Below are 12,348 nucleotides of genomic sequence, written 5' to 3' on the forward strand. Positions count from 1 at the left end.
TTGGTAACAACAAGAACAACAAAAAAAAGAAACATTGATTCACCCCCCCCAAGTATTTCCAACAATTGGTATCAAAGCAGGCTTCTTCATACTAGCCTAACAGCTTGAAGAAGGATCCGTAGCCATGATCAGAAATCACGAAGCATCAGGAAGACCTCCTCTGTTTGATGGCACTAACTTTGGTTTCTGGAAAAAGAGAATGACCTACTACTTAATGTCCCTTGGACTTGAAGTTTGGCATTTTGTTCAAAATGAGTACCATATGCCTACCACTCTTCCAACAGATCAAGACGAGAGGAAAGCCTACAATGCAAATGCAAAGGCCTTGAACTCCATCACTAGTGGAATCACTGGTTCGGAGTTTACAAAGGTAATGAATTGTAACTCTGCCAAGGAAATGTGGGATAAGCTAGTTGGCTTATACAATGGAGACTCAAAAGTCAAGAAGACAAAGCTTCAAACTCACAGAAGACAATCTGAAAGTCTGAGGATGGAAGATGAAGAAGATATTGTAGCATACCTCCTCTGAGTAGCTGAAGTGGTCAACTCCCTTGAAGGATTGGAAGAAAAAATTGAAGAAAGTACCATTGTTCAAAAGGTATTAAGATCTCTTCTAGACAGATTTGACTCCAAAATAAGCGCCATAGAAAAAGCAAAGGATCTAGATACTCTCAAGATGGATGAACTCCATGGAATCCTCACTGCCTATGAGATGAGGAAAGGTGGCCCAAGCTCCAAAGATGCAGCATTCAAGGCTTTAAAATCAAAGAAGGGGAAAGAAAGGAATGATTGTAGTGATGACTCTAATGTGGAATCCGAATTGGCTCAATTTGTACGAAAGCTGAAGAGAGGATCTAAGCTAAAAGGTAGGTACCCTCTTATCTATTTCAAATGTGGAAAAATAGGTCATTATGCTGCAAAATGTCCTCATAAACATGATAGTGATGATGAAGGAAATTCTAAAAGAATGGCACACAAAAAAAAAGAGTTCAATAAGAAGAACTTCTTCTCTAAGCAAGATGAGTCTGATGAGGATGAATTTGTAGTCATCAAAAGGAAATTAGATAAGGAAGGTGACCATGATGAAAGCATTATTCATGGCATTCACAGATGAAGATGACTCAGGGCTAGAAGGAAGTGTAGATGAACTGTTAATAAGTGCCATTGAAGAAAATGAGAAATTGCAGAATAAAATCATTTCTCTCAAAGTAGAAAACGAGGAAACAAGAAGAAGAGAAGATCTCTTGGAAACAAAGCTAAAAGAAAAAGAAGAGACTTGCGAAGAACGTGAAGCCGAAATAGTATCTCTGAGGAAGGAATTGGAGCAAGTCAAAAAGAGCTAGAAAAGCTCTCAAATACTTGAAACTATACTAAAAGGTCAAAAACCTCAACATGACAAGTCTGGAATAGGGTTTAAAGGAGAATATTCAAGCACTAAGAATAGTGCAAAAAGCTATGCTGATGCACTTTCCAGCAATCCAAAAGAAGAAAAAGTATGTCATCAAAAGCGCATCCCAAATCCAAAGAATGAAGAGAGAATTACTCCAAAGAAGAATGTGGAGTCGAATCAGGGATACTACAGCAAATACAAACCAGTATTCCACCAAAGGCCCATCTCAAATCCAAAGAATGAGGCGGGAGTAATTCCAAGGAAGGAAATCGACTCAAACTGTGGCTGCTACAACAAGTACAAAACTATCTTTCTTGGACACTATTTTCATTGTAAAAACATCGGTCATCAAGCTAGACATTGCATGGTTCGCAGAAGTGAAACACAAAAGTTAAAGGACTGAATAATCAATTCATATGCCCCCAAAAGAGAGGGACAAATCAAAACCTTCAACTCGTTTGATCCCTTGACCAAATTCGATCTGATTTGCTCATTATGCTACAATAATAGACACTTCGAACAAAACTGCCCACTCAAAGGAAGAAAAGTGAGTAGTGAGAAACCCAACTTGGATAAATGCGGCCTGGCTCTATATGCTCAAAATAATGAAAATCATTGGTTTGTGGATAGTGGGTGCTCCAGACACATGACAGGGGACAAAAGGAAGTTTGTCTCATTGAGCAAAAAGGAAGGAAATGTGTCCTTTGGAAATGGATCTGGCAGAATTGCGGGAAAAGGAACTGTTACTCTTATCAATGGAAAAGGAAAAGCTCAAGATGACGGGCTCAAACACAACCTCCTGAGTGTCAACCAAATCTGTGATCAAGGACATAAGGTTGTCTTCAGCACCAAAGACTGTGAAATAAGGAACTCTTCCTCAGGGGAACTTGTGGCAAAAGGGGTTAGAACACTAGACAACATTTACATTCTGAACAAGATTCAAGAAAATAAATGCTACCTGAGTCAGACAGATGAGAGTTGGCTGTGGCACAAGTGACTTGGACATACAAGCTTCGAAAATCTGATCAATATCAGCAAGATTAGAGCTGTACGAGACATCCCAAGGCTATTCAAACCAAATCAAGGAATATGTGGTCCATGTCAACATGGAAAGCAAACCAGAACCAGCCACAAGACAAAGGAGCTCTCTACATCAAAGCCCTTGGAGATCATCCGTGCTGATTTGTGTGGACCAACTAGAAATTAGGTACTCCAAGGAGAAAGGTACTTTGTGTTATTTGTTGATGACTATACTAGAAAGATGTGGATATATTTTATAAAATATAAATCTGAAACTTTTGAGTGTTTTAAGAATCTAAAAGCTCTTGTAGAAAATGAAAAAGACTCAAAAATTAAGTGCCTCAGAACAGACAGAGGGGGAGAATTCACATCAAAAGAGTTTAATGAGTTTTGTAATATTCATGGAATTAAAAGGGAATTCTCTGCTGCCAGAACACCCCAGCAAAATGGGGTAGTTGAAAGAAGAAACAAGACAGTTCAAGAAATGGCAAGAACAATGTTATTAGCAGCAGACTTGCAGCCAAAATTCTGGAGAGAAGCAGTCGGGACCGCTGTTTATACCTTGAATCGGACGCAATTAAGACCAAATTGTGAAAAAAATCCTTATGAATTATGGAAAGGAAGACCTGCATCAGTAAAATACTTCAAGATCTTTGGAAGCAAGTGTTTCATAAAAATCAATGATGGCTCACCAGGAAAGTTTGATTCTCGGGTTGATGAAGGGATATTCCTTGGATACTCTACACGGAGCAAAGCCTACAAGTGCTACAATTTTTGACTAAAGAAAATAGTGGAAAGCATTGATGTAAAGATTGATGAAGACCTTCCAAAAAAAGAAATTGAAGAACATGAAGATGATCTTCTCATTGAAGAAGAACCTAAAGAAGAAGAAATAGACGAGGAAGAAGAAGAAGAGGAGAAAGAACCACCTCACACCCCATCAAAGATGAAGTTTATCCAGAAATATCATCCAGAACAGTAGATTATTGGCAATAGAGATGAAGGGATGCAAACCTGAAGAAGGATGACAATTACACCAAAGAGAAACGTTATTGCTCTTCTATCTATGATAGAACCAGAAACATTTGCAGAAGCAAGGATCCTCATTGGGTAAAAGCCATGGAAAAAGAAATGTCCCAAATTGAGAAGAACAAGACATGGGAGCTGGTACCTCGTCCAAATGACAAAAACATAATAAGAACCAAATGGGTGTTCAAAAATAAAATGAATGAAGAAGGACAGGTTATCAGAAACAAGGCAAGGCTTGTTTGCAACGGCTATTCACAAATTGAAGGAATTGACTTTGAAGAGACATTTGCACCAATAGCTCATATGGAAGCTATCAGGATGTTCTTGGCATTTGCTTGCTCAAAAGGATTCAAAATCTATCAAATGGACATAAAATCAACATTTCTAAATGGAGAACTCAAGTAAGAAGTCTACATGGAGCATCCAGAAGGGTTTGATCTAACAGAAGGAAAGGACTTAGTTTGTAAGTTGAAAAAGGCTTTCTATGGGTTGAAACAAGCTCCTAGAGCTTGGCATGCAAAATTGGATCACTATCTACAACAACAACGCTTCAAAAAGGGAGTGGCTGGAGGTAATCTATACATAAAGACAGATGAAGGTAAGTTACTAGTTACTCTTGTTTATGTCGATGATTTGATTTTTGCTAGCAATAATGATGAAATGAGCCATGAATTTTCTCAAAACATGTCAAAAGAGTTTGAGATGTCAATGATAGGAGAGCTATCTCACTTCCTTGGACTTCAGGTATCTCAAACCAGAGCAGGATTGTGTATATTTCAAGCCAAATATCTCAAAGACATGCTCAAAAGATATGGAATGGAGGACTGTGCACCCATGAGCACACCTATGACCACAAACTGCAAATTGAGCAAAGATGATGACTCCCCTCCAATAGATGCAACTCATTACAGGTCAATAATTGGAGCCCTTCTATACTTAACAACTACAAGACCAGACATAATGCAGGCAATAGGAATGGTGGGAAGATTTCAATCTACTCCCAAACAATCCCATTTATTAGCTATAAAAAGAATTCTCAGATATCTGAAAGGAACTCCTGATTTCGGTCTTTGGTACCCTAAGAGCTCAACACTGACTGTAACTGCATACACCGATGCTGATTGGGCTGGAAGTGTAGATGATCGGAAAAGTACTAGTGGAAATGCGTTCTTCCTAGGAGACTGCTTAGTATCCTGTCTTAGCAAAAGCTAGTCATCCATATCATTATCCACAGCCGAAGCCGAGTATATAGCTGCAGCACACTGTTGTACTCAAATACTATGGATGAAGGAAGCTCTAAAAGATGTCAACATAGGTATAGATCAACCGATTACCATCTATTGTGACAACACAAGTGCTATCAGTCTCAGCAAAAATCCAGTGATGCACTCAAGGACCAAACACATACCAATCAAGTATCATTTCCTTCGTAAACAAGTAGCTGAACAAAACATCATCCTGGAATATATCAGTACTAAGGAGCAAATAGCTGATATTTTCACAAAACCTCTTCCTAAAGAGGCATTTGAACATCTACGTCAAAAGATGGGGGTTATCTCTTTATCATCACTCAAGTTCATTCATAAAGATGTAGCAAGACAGGGGGAGTAGTTTGACAGGGGGAGTCTGTATGCATTCTTTTGCCATTGATGTCAAAGGGGGAGAGCAGAAGAATATTGCCATCAATAACAAAGGGGGAGATTGTTGGACACAGATTGTCATTGATGACAATATGGCAATATTCGAGGAGCAAACAAAGCTATCGGAGGAGCCAAGAGGAGCAGACAGAGCCACTAGAGGAGCAAACAGAGCAAAGAGCAGACAGAGCCATTGGAGGAAGAAAACAGAGCCAACGGAGAGCATATCGAAGCGCAGATATATATATGCATGCATTTAAACAGCGATCGGGGGCCATATATGCCACAGAATACACTATTGGGAGCTATCGGGAGCAGAACTCATATATATATATATGCATTTATGCTATTGGGCCCGTAGAACCCATACAACATCACCCCTGTGTATTTATTTGTTTATTGCCAAATGCCTCTTTACACTGAACCTTTATACACCAGGAATGTTGAGTTCTATCGATCTGGCACATTAACGCCGACCCCTGAACCCTTGCAATTTGCGATTGCTGATGTATATTGCATAGGCACTTTGGGAGCGGAGTTACAATGTGTCAAGCGGTCCATTGCAATCACCGATAGAAATTAGCGATGTCGCATCGGACCTCCACCAAGGACAACCCCCGATTGCGATACATATACACGCGGACCCAATGCAACAATATAGATGGGCTTAATATAATATCGCGTCCAGTGGAGTATCGGCCATCGGCCATCGGCGATGCCATGGTCTCGATGTATAAAGGACCCTCGTAAGCCTTGAGTGCCAATTGTGATTATACTGCAGACCCGGTATAGTATAGATGCAGGTGTAATATTCTTTGGAGTCCGCCCTTTAGTATTTTTTGCCTGTTTTGCTCCCATTTCCTGTGTAATTGAATATTTGGCTTGCACGGCGTTTGGAGGCAGAAATACACTAAGGGATGCTCTGGATGGTTCAAGAGCCCTGAACGATAGCTCAGAGGGCTAGAATCAAGCCAATTGCAATTGCAATAGGACGTGGCATGTCCGTTAAAGGAAACAGTGTCGGTGGATGCCTGTTATCATTGGAAAAAGGGGCCTGTCTCACAGTTTTAACACACGGTGACCATAAAGCCAAGAAGCGAAATGGAAAGCTAGCGCAGAGGAAGCCACAGCGACCAAGGAGGGAAGCCTAAAGATCAAGCTAGTCAGAGGAAACGACAGCGACCGAGGAGGAAGCCAAAGAGGCAGTAGAAAGCGGAAACGAAGAGTCAGAGGAAACGACAGCGACCGAGGAGGAAGCCAAAGAGGCGGTGGAAAGCAGAAACGAAGAGTCAGAGGCATCTGAAATACATAAAATCAGAAAAACAAGGAGAGATAGATGTTGATGCATGCATAATCAGTGAGAGAGGAAGCCGAAGAACAGGCAAGAGGCAGGAGAGGCCAAAGAAGCAAGAGAACAGGAGAAAAGCAAAAGCTCAACAGGATTGGGAGCAGAGAACTGCAGCAGAAGAGTTTATATCAGATTTGGGTTGGAGCCCAAGAGGTTGGAGCCTCAGAACTGAACAGGATTGAAATCCTTGGGAGTTGGTGCTCCTGAGTGCAGAACTATTGCAAGACAGAGTTGGTACTCTGGAGGTTGGAGCCTCACTGAAGTCCAAGTTGGAGCTTGGCAACTAATTGCAACTAGTTATATATATATATATATATATATATATATATATATATATATATATATATATATATATATTGTATTTATTTCATTGCACTATTTTGCGTTAATAAAAGCATTAATTCCAGCTATCTATTTCTGTGTTCCATATATATATATATATATATATATATATATATATATATATATATATATATAGATATAGATATATATATATATATATATATATATATATATATATTTGTGTGTGTGTGTGTGCTTTTGGTAACAACAAGAACAACAAAAAAAAGAAATACTGATTCACCCCCCCCCCCCCCCCTCTTAGTATTTCCAACAAGAAGTACTCTCGTACTCCAGTTATGTGAGTTGAAGCCCCGCTATCAATATACCAAACACCTGCTGATGCCGAACTTGACAAACATGTGAATTCTTCTTCCAATTTGGAAGATAATACATCTTGAATATCCATGTTGTTCCATGCTATTCTCCTTCTCAATGATGTACTTACTATTGCAAGCCACTACGTTTTAGTTGGAGATATGTTCTGCAAAAGAACCACAGTTGCTCCCCCTGCCTGTGACAACCCTTCGATCTAGAGATTGATTCTCTACCGACTTACTCAAAGAATTAACTCCCCCTTGAAATCTTACTTGCCTAGCCCAAGGACTACGCAACCTTCTGGGGACTTCGAGCAACTTCTTAAGCTACTCCCTTTTCTTCTGCACTAGATCTCTCCTGCCTCCTGTCTATGCTCTGATACCATGTGAAAATCTGGAAATTCCAAATCCTACTGCAGCAACTGAGAATATTTCTTCTATTTGTTAATTTACTGAAACAAGTTATTTGCAATTGTCTACGACAAATATCAAAATACATACACTATAGTCTTCACAAATTAATTACTGCGGAGAATAAATGTAACAAAATTACTAGCCCAACAATAACACATTAACACAGTCGTTTTTGGACAATTGTCCCCGGAAAAACCCAATGTGTAGCAGATGAGGGTTTCTTTCATTATTCTTCAGCAAAATCTCATGTACAATGTACGGATAGCAGAATAATAGAACAATCACTGAGAGAAATTTTACAAACAAATTTCTCCACTCCACAGTGAATTTCTGACACCTGAGAGGATCTATTGCCCTCACGTAGCCACATTGTGTCACCCTCTACGCAATCACTGCATTGTCCCTGCGTCGTTGCCTCTATGTGGGTGATCTGCGTCCCTCTTCTGCACTGCCTCTTCCTGTCGTTTCCTGCACTCTCGACTATTGTTGATACCCTCTGCCTCTCACCTGCAACTCACCCTCTGATTCGACTTCAGCCAGTGAGAAAATCAATCTACTTGGGCAACTAAGTATCTGCCTGGTGTGTTTTCTAAATGTCCATCGAAGTCCTTATAATCTTCTTGTTGAATAATCAACAACCCAAATTAGATTCTAATCAATGGCTCAGATCACTTTGACTTGATCCTCGTCTTCTTCTAGAAGTTTCACACCCAGTGTAATTAATACCCTTTAATTATTTTAATTTCCTAAGTTTAGACTTAGGCATCCATTAAAAATAATTAATTATTTTAATAAAACTGTCTCCGGGTGGAATTTCGCAAAACACTTTCTGGGTATTTCGAAATACACGCGTCCTAGCCTCCCTGAAAATTTTGAGGCTAAGAGCACATCTGATACTACCAAAAGTCAACAAGGCTGACGTGTCATTTAGAGAGGTATATTTATCTTTCTTGAAGCCGACTTTAAGGGAGATGCCTTGTGCTCATCTTGGAGGGCTTTCATACTTATCTAATGACTCATACAAAATGTAACATGCCCAAGAGGGTCCTTCATACATGGCATAGACTCAAGTTGACTTTTATGACTAGATGATCACTAAAATAAAATTCCTTGCTCATGGAACCCAAAAGACCAGCATCACAAAATTTAATTTTTCTTCTTTTCATCAATTACATAAAATCACAATTACACATGTCATTATGAAAACCGAACCTAGTTACACTTTTCAACACTAGACACATGGCATCCAGACTAGTCTTGGTCCACCATCATTAGGGTTAACATCTTTGACACATGGTGAATCTCCAAAGGCGACACTCTCGGAGTAATTTGGGGCCTGATGTTAAATGAACCTAATGCTCTAGAACCATTCTTCCTCATTCGAGTCAACATGATAGACACAAGAAGAATGGAAGTCCTCTCACCGGACCATTCTCCCTAATTCGGGTCAATATACTTAACACAAGGAGAATGTCAGTCCATGATGCTATCTCATCAGCACTCCCTCCCAATGAGAGAGGCATTCTCAACAAGTCCAAGCCTATCCCTAAAGTATAAAACTTCGCCCTGGACATATTCTTTGTAAGAATATCAACAATTTTCTCATCAATAGAGACATATTGGAGCTCCACTGCTCCCTTCTACACCATCTCACGGATGAAGTGGTACTTGATCTCGATGTACTTTGACTTGTTATGGAAAATTGGATTCTCTGTCAGCTTCACACAACTATGATTATTGTAATATATCACAGTTTGCTCAAGCACATGATCAAATAGCCCCATGAGTAACTTTTGAAGCCACACTGCTTCACAACTCACTAAGTTGTCTGCAATATATTCTACTTCGACAAGACTAAGTGTGACAAATGTTTGCTTTCTGCCCGTCTAGGAAATCATAGCGGAGCCCAAACTAAAGCAACCTTTGAATGTACTATTTTTGTCATCAACACTCCCTACCTATTGGAGCTCCACTGCTCCCTTTTGCACCATGTCACGGATGAAGTGGTACTTGATCTCGATGTACTTTGACTTGTTATGGAAAACTGGATTCTCTGTCAGCTTCACACAACTATGATTATTGTAATATATCACAGTTTGCTCAAGCACATGATCAAATAGCCCCATGAGTAACTTTTGAAGCCACACTGCTTCACAACTCACTAAGTTGTCTGCAATATATTCTGCTTCAAAAACACTAAGTGTGACAGATGTTTGCTTTCTGCCCATCTAGGAAATCATAGCAGAGCCCAAACTAAAGCAACCTTTGAATGTACTATTTTTGTCATCAACACTCCCTGCCCAATCTGCATCTGTATAACCCTATAGTTGTATATCATTGTTCGAGAAATATCTCAAACCATAATCAACAATACCACGCAAATATCTCAATACATGCTTTGTTGCAATCCAATGATCATGTCTCGGTTCAACATGGAATTGGCTTAGAGTATTCACTGCAAAGCAAATGTCTGTCCTAGTATTAACCAAATACATCAGCGAGCCAATCAGCGTCTGGTACATGGATGGATCTACCAAATTTGACTCGGAGTCTCTCAACTTTCTCAAATTTGTCAACATGGGAGTTGCCATAAATTTACAGTCCACCATCACACACTTTTGCAAGATCTTGATGATAAATTTCCTTGACGAAGGAAGATTTCACCAGGCTTTTATCACACTTCTAGCCCCAAATAATAGTGCATCAAACCAAGATCCTTCATATCAAATTCGAAAGCTAGCTCCATCTTACTTCGAATAATGAGATGCTCCACACTTGTTAGAAATAAATCATCAACATACACTAATAGAATCACACGTTCATTCTTCTGAACCTTGATGTACAGCCTTGGATCAACATTAGTTTTGGAGAAGCCAACTCTTCTGAGGGAGCTGTCAATTTGAGTGTACCAAGCTCTAGGTGCTTGCTTAAGTCCATACAAGGATTTCTTCAATATGCAAATGTGAGATTCTCTTCCATGAACCTCAAATCCTTGAGGTTTCTCTATGTACACTTCTTCCTCAATCACACCATTGAGGAATGCAGTCTTTACATCCATCTGATATAAATTTTGTGGAAATTTCTAAATCTGACACATCAGAAATCCCTACTGCATTATCTGGTTTATTATCTCCTACTTGTTCTTTTCATTAACAAGTTATTTATAAATATAAATACCGAAATAAACACAAATGGTCTTCACACATATACAGATCAACAACTGAAATAACTGATACAATCACACAAGGGACACTGTTATTTTTGGACAATCGTCCCCGCAAAAACTCAATGCGGGAAAACCGGTGCAACAGATATGAGAGCTTTATTATTATGTAGTTTTCTGAATATAACTAGGGTGCCATAAATGGCTCACCCTTCAAAAATTTTCCTTGGCAAAAGTACCTCTCCTTGGACACAGATATTCCAGCTGATCAGCAACCGGATGATTGATCCCACAACAACTTTGACAGTTCCTTAGTTGGACAGCTAAAGCTGCTCCAAGATTCCTTCTGGAACTTCATCACCCTCCAGGGACTGCGTCACCCTTTTCTACTCTGCGTCTGCCTCTTAGCTTCGAGTCTACCCCACGAAAATTCCTCGGCGCTACCTCTTCAGCCCAGTGTCAGCTCTGAAGCCCTCTACGCAATCTCTGTTGCCTCTGCATCAGCCTCTTGGCCCGTATCACCTGCGCTTGCCTCCTCAGCGTCTGCATCAACCCTCCAAGGCTCTGCATTGTCTCTCCGACACTTTCTCTGCCTCTCTACTATGTATTCTCAGCCTTCTGCCGAACTGCCCCTCGCTGCAACAGATCACTAACTCGATTTCTTAGCAAACCCTACCCCAGAAAATCAAATTCACTGATCAACCGGGTGTGTCTCCAACTGACCCTCAAGCCTCCTCTTATACTTTTCTCGTTGACGATTCAACGGCCAAGATTAAGTCCCTAATCAATGGCTACGATTAAAACAGACTTGATCCTCTTCATTTAGAACTATCTCACCCATTTTATATTAATACACATTAATATTTTACTTTTCCTAAGTTTATATTTAGGAACCCCATTAAAAATATTATTTATTTTAATATCTCTCCATCTGGGTTGACTTTCCCCAAACGATTTTTGGGTCTTGGAGATCTCATGTGCCTTAGCCTCTCCACCATTTTCATGGCTAGAGCACATTCGATGCTACCACAAATCAACACTCCCAGTCTGCCCCACAAAAATTCTTCAACGCTGCCTCTTCAGCTTAGTGTCAGCTCTGAAGCCCTCCGCGCGGCCTCTGCGTCACTTGCGTTGGTCTCCTTAGCCTCTGTGTCAATCCTGGCTGCCTTTGCGTCGGCCTTCCAAGGCTCTGCGCTGTCTCTCCGACACTTTATCTACCTCTCTGTTATGTATTCTCGACCTTTTGTCGAACTACCCCTCGCTATAATAGATCACTAAATCGATTTCTCAGCAAACCCTGCCCCAGAAAATCGAATTGACTAATCAACTTGGTGTGTCTCCCACTGACCCTCAAGCCTCCTCTTATACTTTTCCTGTTGACAATTCAACGACCGAGATTAAGTCCCTAATCAACAGCTAAGATTAAAACAGACTTGATCCTCGTCATTTAGAACTTTGTCCCCATTTTATATTAATACACATTAGTATTTTAATTTTTCTAAGTTTAGACTTACGAACCCCATTAAAAATATTAATTATTTTAATATCTCTCCATCCGGGGGGGATTTCTCCAAACGATTTCTAGGTCTTGGAGATCTCATGTGCCTTAGCCTCTCCACCAATTTTCATGGCTAGAGCACATCTGATGCTACCACAAATCAACAAATTTCAACCCATAGGAGAAGCAACAT

General features: G+C 40.0%; 1 protein-coding gene across 1 annotated transcript in view; it reads right to left on the reverse strand.

Annotated features, from left to right (window-relative positions):
• LOC149177918 (calmodulin-binding transcription activator) overlaps positions 1-12,348 on the reverse strand; it is a 340,027-nt gene that overhangs the window by 19,120 nt on the left and 308,559 nt on the right. The window lies entirely within an intron of this gene.

Source organism: Pinus tabuliformis, chromosome 4_1 (genome assembly GCF_031772625.1).
Source record: "Pinus tabuliformis cultivar Carrire ecotype Pingquan chromosome 4_1, CPIR1, whole genome shotgun sequence".
Lineage (NCBI taxonomy): Eukaryota > Viridiplantae > Streptophyta > Pinopsida > Pinales > Pinaceae > Pinus > Pinus tabuliformis.